The following is a 10,429-nucleotide window of genomic DNA, read 5'->3' as shown; positions in this document are numbered from 1 at the left end:
TTCACTCATGCCTAATGTTGATGGAACTGAGGGATCTTCAGCAATAGGAGATGGAGGGCAAGTTGCAATTTCACTAATGCCTGATATTGATGGAGCTGAAGGATCTTCAACAATAGGAAATGTAGGGCAAGCTACATTCCCTGATGTTAATGGCGCAGGTCCTGGTTTCTTGCTTGATTCAATTCTATCTACCCTCTTGGAAAAACCATCCAGTCTGGGTAGTAGCTGTTTTTTTCTCATCATAGATGACATGGTAACACTGGATGGCATTTTGAATAGCTGCTACATCGTTTGTGTACAGTACCATTCTAAGTTTGAGTCATGTGCCTCAAAAACTAACAGTGCATCTTAAAATAAAGAAAATCCCCTTGCCATTTTCCGTGTTGTGAATCTCTTTGTTTCTTCAGTTATTTCCTCTTATTTCTTCCTCTTGGCTCTCCTCATCCGTTTGCTGGGCCTCTAATTCCACCAGGTCTTCATCAGTAAGCTGCTTATTTTGCACAGCAAGTAGTTCAATGATGTCGTGCTCTTGCAGATCTAACTCTAACTTTTGACTGAGGGTCACTACGTTTGCTGAAGACTTCTTTGGACTCCTTACCCACATTTTCAAATCCATGAACATCATGAACCCAAGGTTGTTGGCTAAATGATAGATACCAGGGTGTGGTAGTAAATGGGGTTCACTCGAAGTAGAGACCAGTCACTAGTGGGGTACCACAAGGTTCTGTAATAGGTCATGTTCTATTTAATCTATATGTATGTAATATAACTAAAGGTTTGTTGGGCAAAGTATGTATTTTCGCTGATGATACAAAGGTGTTTAATAGGGTTGATATCCATTGAGATGTTTGTAACATGGAACATGATTTGGCATTGCTGGAAGATTGACCAAAGCAGTCAAAACTTCAGTTCAATGTTTCTAAATGTAAAATAATGCACTTAGGGGTAAATAATCCAGAATACACTATTGGGTGTACAGTGTTAGCCAGCAGTACAGAAGAAAAAGATTTTGGGGTACTTATTTCAGATGATTGAAAAATTAGAAAACAGTGTGACCAGGCAGTGGGAAAAGAAAATTGAATTCTAGGATGCATCACTAGCAGGATCACCAGCAGTGATCTAGTTTAAAGGCTTCCTCTGTGTATTATTGTTGCAGTCTTCCTGGAGATGTTTTTCACCTTCTCCTTGAGAAGACATCCCCTTCTTGCCCCTTGGAGGAGTATTTCTGTCTACGGTTTAACACAGATTACTCTCTCTGGTGCTAGGTTATCATTTCTGTCAATTACCAGATGGCCCTTTCCAAGCAGCCATTTATTATGTTGCAGATTGATCCATCAGTTATCCACCTACAACAGCCATAGGTGCATCTGAGCCTGTGCCTGTCTGTCTCTGCTCTTGACACGCTATGGCTGATTCCATCAGTTTTTAGAATTTCAAATTGGGGCTGCGTTTATTTTCCTCCTTTTGTGTCCTTGTCAGACAGCAGTCCATTGATGATTTGTTCCCTCAGTCATCCATCTACATCGCACAAACCAAGCCACCCTACTCAGCTCTTTTTCTATGGCACATGTCTGCTGCTGGCCCACAGCTCCAGTGCATATTGCAGAAATCTTTCCGCCACTCTCTGATTTTTACCAATAAAGTGGGCCCTAAGATTTCCTAATGTTTCCACTTGGGTATACACCACATATAAATGGTTACCTATCTTGTCAAGGGATCCTTTTTTATACAAGGTGCATGACTAACCATCTTGGTTAACCAATGGCCAGTTTTGCGTGCTAAGCTGGTGGGAATCGGCTGAAGGGACAGACAAGGTATAAAGCCTAGTGCTGAACGGAGAGTTCTAACATGGGGAGATAGCACAGCAGGGGAGATTGCTATACTAACATTGCATAGTTATTACAGTGGCTCCTCCTGAGCTGTCAGTTTTTTTTCTGTCCAGTCCTGCTGGGTTGAGCAAAAGAAAAAATAGTAGTGTGTACCAAGCTTAACTGTAACTTGCCAGTTAGAAGCAATAATGATAAACAGGTTCAGGGTAGCATAGAACATGCATACGCTGTGGCTCAATCTGAGTAACACATGGCTGCATTTCTCTAAGTCTCTATGGAACTCTGTAAAAACAGTGAGTCTAGCTGAATATTCCTTTCAGCTTAGTATATGAGTTCAGAACACAGCTGCTTGCACTTATACTTAAAACATTTTTTTTTCTAGAGTTGCTCTGATAAAACAGGTGAACAGTTAGAAGGGTTGAAGCCACAAGGACAAAAGGCCACCCCAGTGTAACTTGAGTACTCTGGTAGCAATTGAGGGATGCTCCTCACAGTAGCTGGGTCTTCCAGAGCTATTAGGCTTTGACCCAGCTGTTTGCATGCCACTTCACCTCTGAGCTGCTAAGGGAGGGAAACTAATAATCTTCCCTAAATGTTTCTAAGAACACAGGGAGTGAGTGAGAAATAGAGTTACAGGGGCATGCAACTGTATCTGTACATGGTGAGTAAATGGACACTGCTAAAATGACATGCAAACATAGACATGCCTTATTCACTAAGCCAATAGAACATTTATTTTGCAGATTAAACAAAATGAACATTTTGTATTTCCCTTAGTATATAGACCAATATGAGTCAGTAATGAATACTGATGTTCATAAATCTGGATCCTGCAGCACATATTTGCGATCTCTTCAACAATCACTGCATTACCTTTTCTCCATAAGGTTTCATACCAGCTATAGCACAATTCATAAAATACATCAAGTAGAAACTGTTTCAATTGCGTCTAAAATACATTCAACTGGCACATGTTACAGAAAAGTGCCAATTGATGCATATGATAGTTTCAAGAAAAGTTGACTGTTTTAATATAGCAAAAAGCAATGTCTTGAATTCTAAAATGAACATATTTGACAAGCGTTGGCTAGTAATCTTCTGGGCCATAGTTTGAACAAAAAAAACATCTCTGCAATTCACAGAAGATAAATGACCTTGTAATCAAATGGTGGTCTGGAGACCGTAAATTATGCAAATACAGTATATTTTACATTTTCTTGGTATAAATTTTGTATAGTGTGAGTGGCAGAACAATAATTACTTCTCATTAGTCAAGCACTGAGACTGAACAGATCCGAGATGAAGAAAGGCAGATGTGTAGAAGGATGCAAGTACTGACATGATGAAAGCTCGTCTATTAAGAAGAAATGTCTGCTTGTAATGGGTTTGAAAGTGATGCAAGTGAATTTCTAGTCTGCTTCTACCTGATTGAAGTGGCAGCTTCTTCCATACTTCAGTCACCAGTAAGTCTTTTGAAGCTTTCATAAACCAAATAAATAAATAAATAAAAACACAATTTTGAGTGATAGTAAAGAATACTATATCTTTGGCTAAAGATTCCTCATAATTGACAGGTATTTTTTTTATTAAGTATAATACAAGTAATTCAATTTTTTAATATATATATTTTAAGCTTCTAGTCATTTATTAATGCGCAAGTTAAGGAAAATCCAATTTGCCATCAAATTAGTAAACTGGGGATTTTCCATTTAACATCAGAAATTTTATGAAGGCAAGAATCCACAGATAAATAAAACATAAAGTGTAGCGCTAAATATAGGTGAATATGAGATTGGATATGTTGAAAATAGTCCAATCATGAATAGACGTATAAGTGAAATAAAATGAGATATCCACATACACAAAAAATAACTGAAAAAAAGTCTCTGCTAAATAGATCCTTGGAAACAGTTCATAATTGGTAATTGTGCAAACATTGAAGTGACTAATCTTCACAGATAGGAGATGAAAAAATCCAGCACCGAAGTGGATGGAGGCTTACCAGAAACCGTGGACCCAAAATAGGCTTATACCTAATGGGTCATACACGCTTGAGATTGACGATACCCAGAAGGAAGATGAAGTCCAGTGCAGGATGAGGAAAAGAGCAACTTCAAGAGTCAGCTTGAGATGTATTATAAACTCGGATCCATAGGGAGGTTCAGACACTCAATTCAATGGAAGGAAGGAGAAAGAAGGCAAAGATGCACATAGTGTAAATCCATTTTAAAAATGTTTACTTGACAGCAAAGTTTAAAAGTTACACTCACATTTTCAGCACTTGTATCAGGCATATAACAATAGGCAGTAATGTCAGCAGATTCCTGACGCGTTTCGATCTAAACGATCATCATCTGGGCCTGAATCCACAGATAATCTAATTTCATTGGCGTAATAAGAAATTACTATATCTAGTATCTTACTATAACTCTTGGGAGCTTGGCTTGTACAAATTTCCATGTGTTATAAGATGTCATCAGTTGTCATTCTGTATATATATATATATATATATATATATATATATATATATGTATGTGTATATATATATATATATATATATATATATATATATATATATATATATAGGTCTCATGTGTGAATGGGATGCAGGTGTGTTAAATTTGGTGTTATCGCTCTCACTCTCTCATACTCGTCAATGGAAGTTCAACATGGCACCTCATGGCAAATAACTCTCTGAGGATCTGAAAAAAAGAATTGTTGCTATACATAAATATATCCTAGGCTATAAGAAGATTGCCAAGACCCTGAAACTGATCTGAAGCATGGTGGCCAAGACCATACAGCGGTTTAACAGGACAAAGTCCACTCAGAACAGATATACAAAAAGCCTGGGGTGGAACCCTAGAGAAAGAAAGGTCACCCCCAGGAAAGAGGCTACTTTTGGTAAATCAAGGTCTATACTCAGAGGAAACAATTAATTTTTATAATTTATTAGATATTATTAGATTTATTAGATTAGACGAAGCTACGCAAGTCATTTGCGAAACGCGTTGACGTCATCACGCTCAGACGCCAGACACATCCATACACTCCCCCTTCCAGCTGGGGGCGGGTGACGGAGGGAAGACTGTCAGCTGAAGGACTTTGAATGGACTCTCCCCTATTGTTTACCGGCTCAACGCGCACCTGTACAGACAACCATTCAGGATAGAGTGTCGCCGGCTGCCTGCCTTTTCAATTTGTGGTGCAGGCCGTACTTTTGAGAGGTTCCGTTTCCGGGTGGTGTGTTCCCTCATCTACCGGGAACATCATACGGCAGAGCACAACTCCCGCGTTCAACCCGAAGAGCCGCTGTTATAACCTACCTTGCAGCGGACTCAGCTGGTAAGATCCATCTAATTATTATCTCAACAGCGTTAAGCCTGATAAGTGAGGATCGCCCATCATTGAACTTTCTACATAGGAATTGTGATTCACACCAGGAACTAACTCGATTCTTTAGAGTCCACAACATATGAGTGGGACTCTGCATATGCATAACCAGCTTGGTTTAGCCATTAATTCATCATAGCTGAACTGCAGTCCCTCGAGTCCAACCACAACCCTGCAGGTCTATTTTTGTTTGGTTTGGTCAAATGTGCATGTAGGCATAATTCACCACATGGTGGGCCTCATATCCACGTCCTCTTGTCCCTACCAATAGCTGTTCACACAGCACCCCTATTTTTCAGACCTCTCCAGGGCGCCTTCTACCCAGCCTGCTCCCCCTCCCCGCAGTGTCACTTCTGTGATTTGTTCACCCATTTACCAGGCCGATACATACAGCCATATGTGGAATTTGAGATAGGGATTGCCCTGGTGAACCCCCACAGAAGTGACACCTATGTGTCCGGACTGTCTGAGTCTTATGTGTTACATGTTTGTTATATGTTTTTTTGTTTGTGAGTCTGACATCAGCTATACTGCCTTGGCGGTAGCATACCTTTTTACCCACTAACTCAGCCATGTTTTTCATGTCTCAGTACACTATTTATATTTTTCACTGTGTTTTGTAGTATTTCCATATCTAATAAATTATAAAAATTAATTGTTTCCTCTGAGTATAGACCTTGATTTACCAAAAGTAGCCTCTTTCCTGGGGGTGACCTTTCTAACTCTAGGGTTCCACCCCAGGCTTTTTGTATATTTGGTCAGTTTTCTGGCTACGGTAAACATCCCCAGTGGTGGGGGAGTGTCTCCTCAGTGCTACTACTACATCACTTTATTTATTGCATGGGACACATTCTGTTTTTTCTTTCGGTCCACTCAGAACAGGCCTCCCTATGGTCGACCAAAGAAGTTGCATGTGCTTAGCATCATATCCAGAGGTTGTCTTTGGGAAATAGACCAGCATTGCTGCAGAGGTTGAAGCGGTGGGGAGTTAGCCTTTCAGTGCTCAGACCATACGCCACACACTGCATCTAATTGGTCTGCATGGCTGTCATCCCAGAAGAAAGTCTCTTCTAAAGATGATGCACACAAAAGCCTGCAAACAGTTTGTTGAAGACATGCAGAATAAGGATGTGGATTATTGGAACCATGTCCTGTGGTCTGAAACTTATTTGGTTCATATGGTGTCAAGCGTGTGTGGTGGCAGCCAGGTGAGGAGTACAAAGACAAGTGTGTCTTGCCTACAGTCAAGCATGGTGGTGGGAGTGTCATGGTCTGGGAGCTACAGTTCATTAAAGGAACCATAAATGGCAACATGTACTGTGACATACTGAAGCAGAGCATGATCCCCTCCCTTCAGAGACTGGGCTGCACGGGGGTTTCCCGTGGAATCAGAGGGGGACGGGGGTCACCCATGATCACGCACGTCACGGGTGTCCCCGCCCTCAGCTATTTAAGAGCAGGTGTAGTGTCATTCAACGGGAACCTCCCATGGAGGCGGTTCATGGCAACGTTTTTTTTTTTCCGTATCCTTCGGTCGAGAATGGATGTAAATCGCAGATTTTTTTTTCCTTTTTAATAAAGGCCTTGTCCCAAGCTGTCTCCTGTGTTTTTACCATTTTTGACACTTTTTCTAGTGAAATGGTAGGGGTACAATGTACCCCGTTACCAATTCACATAGGGAGGGCAGGATCTGGGGGTCCCCTTTGTTAAAGGGGCTTTCAGATTCCAATAAGACCCCCGCCCAAAGACCCCCACAACTACTGGGCAAGGGTTGTCGGGATGAGGCCCTTGTCCCCATCAACATGGGGACATGGTGCTTTGGACCCCAAAGCATCCTCCCCATGTTGAGGGCATGTGGCCTGGCATGGTTCAGAAGGGGGCGCTCTCACACCCCCTCCCTCTTTTCCTGCAGCCTGTCAGGTTGCATGTTTGGATAAGGGTTTGGTATGGATTTTTGGGGTGAACCCCACGCCATTTTTTTTTAATTTTGGCGCAGGGTTACCCTTAAAATACATACCAGACCTGAAGGATTTTGAATGGGATCCCTACGCCATTTAAAAAAAAAAATTGGCACAGGGTTCCCCTTAATATCCATACCACACCTTAAGGGCCTGGTATGGAATTTGGGGGGACCCCCACGCAATTTTTTTAAAAATTTGGGTAAGAAAGGTAATACAAAAATAAATACATAAGTAATTATCAAACAAATACACCAATCAGGTGGGCTAGGATTAGTAAAAAAAAAAATTGAGCATATTGTTCATAATTGAATATGTGACAGGTTAGGTAGACAGAGAGAAGATAGCATCTGAACACAAGGAAGGACCATCTACACACATTATCATAATATCATCTACCACCTCAGTGACACCCGGACACAGCTCCAGCCTAGCTAGACACCATTTTGGGAAGGCAAACTGCAACCAGTAATTGGCATCCATCTTAGAGTCTGGCTCTGACCATTTTAAGAGAACAGCCATTTTATTCACTTCAGCTCCAGAAGATTTATCCCCTTTATGACCAGGACATTATTTGTGATATGGCACTTAGTTTTTTTTAACTGACAATTTCATGGTCGTGTGACACTTTACCCAAATAAGTATGTTTTTTTCCTCACAAATGGAGCTTTCTTTTAGTGGTATTTGTGTTTTTTATATTTTGCGCTATAAAAAAAAATACAGCAGACAATTAAAAAAATGGAGGTCTATTAGCGTGTACACAATTTTGAATGGTATGACAGTAGCACTCTCCAGCAGTCGGCCAGATGGTGTGCATGCAGGGATTTCCAAAAATGTTTGAGAAATGCAAAGGAGTGTGTGGAATGAGGTGTCTATATGCGGGTCAGGGCCAATGTTAAAGTCTCCCCCCATGACCAAGTGTTCCTTCCTGGAACGTGGAGAGAAAGTCCAAGACCCCATCCAAGAATGTCAACTGCCGTGTGTTTGGTGCATATACAGCCACAAGGGTGAGTTTACATCCAAATAGGATGCCTTTTAGAAAGACAAATCTACCTTCTGGGTCTGTGCAATGGTTAAGGGGAATGAAAGGGCAATGTTTATGGATCGCAATTGCCACTCTGCCAGATTTTGGTAGGGGGGAATTGCTGAGATACCTCTGGTTATATAGGTGTGTTGGAAGCCGGGGGACCGAGTCAGTTCTGAAGCACATCTCATGCAGGAGTAAAATGTGTGCCCCCAGTCTCTTTGTTTCAAGCCGCAACTTACTGCATTTAGACGGAGAGCTTAAGCCACAGACGTCATATGAGACAACCTTCAGGGAAGTCATAGATGTGCAATAGGCAGCGTAGCACCGGGTAGCAGAGGATTCCGGAGAGAGACCTGCGGCAGACCGACCCAAAAAACATTGAGTGCTGAGGAGACAAAGTGCATAGGTAAAAACCATCAAAATAAACAAAAACACATTGAACATATTAAATATATAGAACAAGTAGAGAACAAACGGTTCAGAGGGTGAGAAAAACATACATGTATCTGCGGCGTAGGGGGCACTCAACGGTCAGATGGCCTAAAGAGGAGAGAGTGACCTGAACACTGCTGATGTCCCTGTCTGGGGAGCATAACTCACAGGAGTTCATCTATTGGGGGTGAGTGGGGAAGCAACAGGTGAGGGACCATCCGGGGGTCCCGCTCCAGCACAAACAAGGGTTGGATGTACAAGTAAAAAAATATGCAGCAGCAGCAATCTGCAGAACACTCACCAGGCGCCATCTTGGATTGCGAGTCCTGTGGCCGGTGTCTTCCGCCAAAGTAGGCTTCCAGGGAGCTGGAGCGGAGCCTCTGGGTCTGTTGAGGCTGTGGGGACAGTCCCCTCCGTGATGGCATCTCTGCTGGAGTGTTGTGGCTGGTCTGGGCTGCTGCAATTGTGGTAGGAAGGAGCGGGTCGGACGGAGCTCAGCTCACACACGTCCACTCGCCTGCATGCCATGCTTGAGGCTATCTGCTTTCCTTGTGCATGATCTGAGGAAGGGATGAAGGAATTCTGGCACTTAAATAGGACTTTACAACTTATATGGATATCTGTTTATTGGGACACCTGAGTGCATTAAAGAGTAACTCTACATTTATTGAAAAAAAAAAACATTCCCCTCTGGGTGATCTATGTACAATGCAAGGATTTTAATAAACTTTTTGCAAATTCATACCTTTTATTATTCTGAAAAAATCCTGGTGTATTTGTGCCTGTGTCCATGTGGTAAGGTAATCTAATGGGAGCGGTTTCTTAATTATCAATCTGCTGCTTCGCCTGCAGGGCACTAATGAGAAAAATTGCAGGGTTTGCATACCTTTAGATGTGATTTTCTACTGGGAGTATCTCACCAAAAAATCTTTTTTTTTTCGTTACAGGGGATGCCTGAAATATGACTTGTATTTTAGTGCAGACTTTGGCGAGTATCAGTGAGCCAATCACACAAGCAGGAAATTATGTTTCTGGGGAGGCATTACACATCTGTGTACAGAACACCTCCAGGTAGCAATATTTCATTGCATTTTACAGGAATTTACAGAGCTGCAGATTGAAAAGGAAAGATCATTTTTAATAATATTCAATTACAAAATGACTTGGGTCGCAATTGTATATTCTATATTATTTTCATTTATTTTTCCCCAGGAACCTGGCATTACCCTTTGAGTATGAAAAAAGTTTACTCTCAATGCTCCATCACAATTTCCTAAATTAACTTACCTCAAACCTGAACCCCAGGTATTCAGTCCATCCCTATGCTATAAGTACTTACATAGATGGACAAAAATGTGCAGTAAGTATGAGGGAAATTAGATATAAAGAATATGCAGAAGAGGTGCTACCACTAGGCAAACTAGGCAGCCGCCTAGGGTGCCCTGTTGCCTAGGGCGCCCAGCCACTGGTGTTCCTACTCTCTTCTCACTGCAGCAACCAACAAAGTCTCAGCATCAACAGGCAGCCACCACTCCGTTCGCACATAGTGTCAGAGGTGTAGCGGCAGTGGAGGACTGTGTCCCGCCTCCTGAATGAATGGAAGCAAGCAAACATTCATTGATGGGCACTGGTAGGCTGCATTGATGGGCGCTGGTAGGCTGCATTGATGGGCACTGGTGAGGCTGCATTTGATGGGCGCTGGTGAGGTTGCATTTGATGGGTGCTGGTGGGCTGCATTTAATGGGTGCTGGTGGGCTGCATTTAATTGGCGCTTTATTAAAGAAGTGGGG

Source organism: Rana temporaria, chromosome 9 (assembly GCF_905171775.1).
Source record: "Rana temporaria chromosome 9, aRanTem1.1, whole genome shotgun sequence".
Taxonomy (NCBI): Eukaryota; Metazoa; Chordata; class Amphibia; order Anura; family Ranidae; genus Rana; species Rana temporaria.
This window is presented reverse-complemented; position numbering follows the sequence as displayed.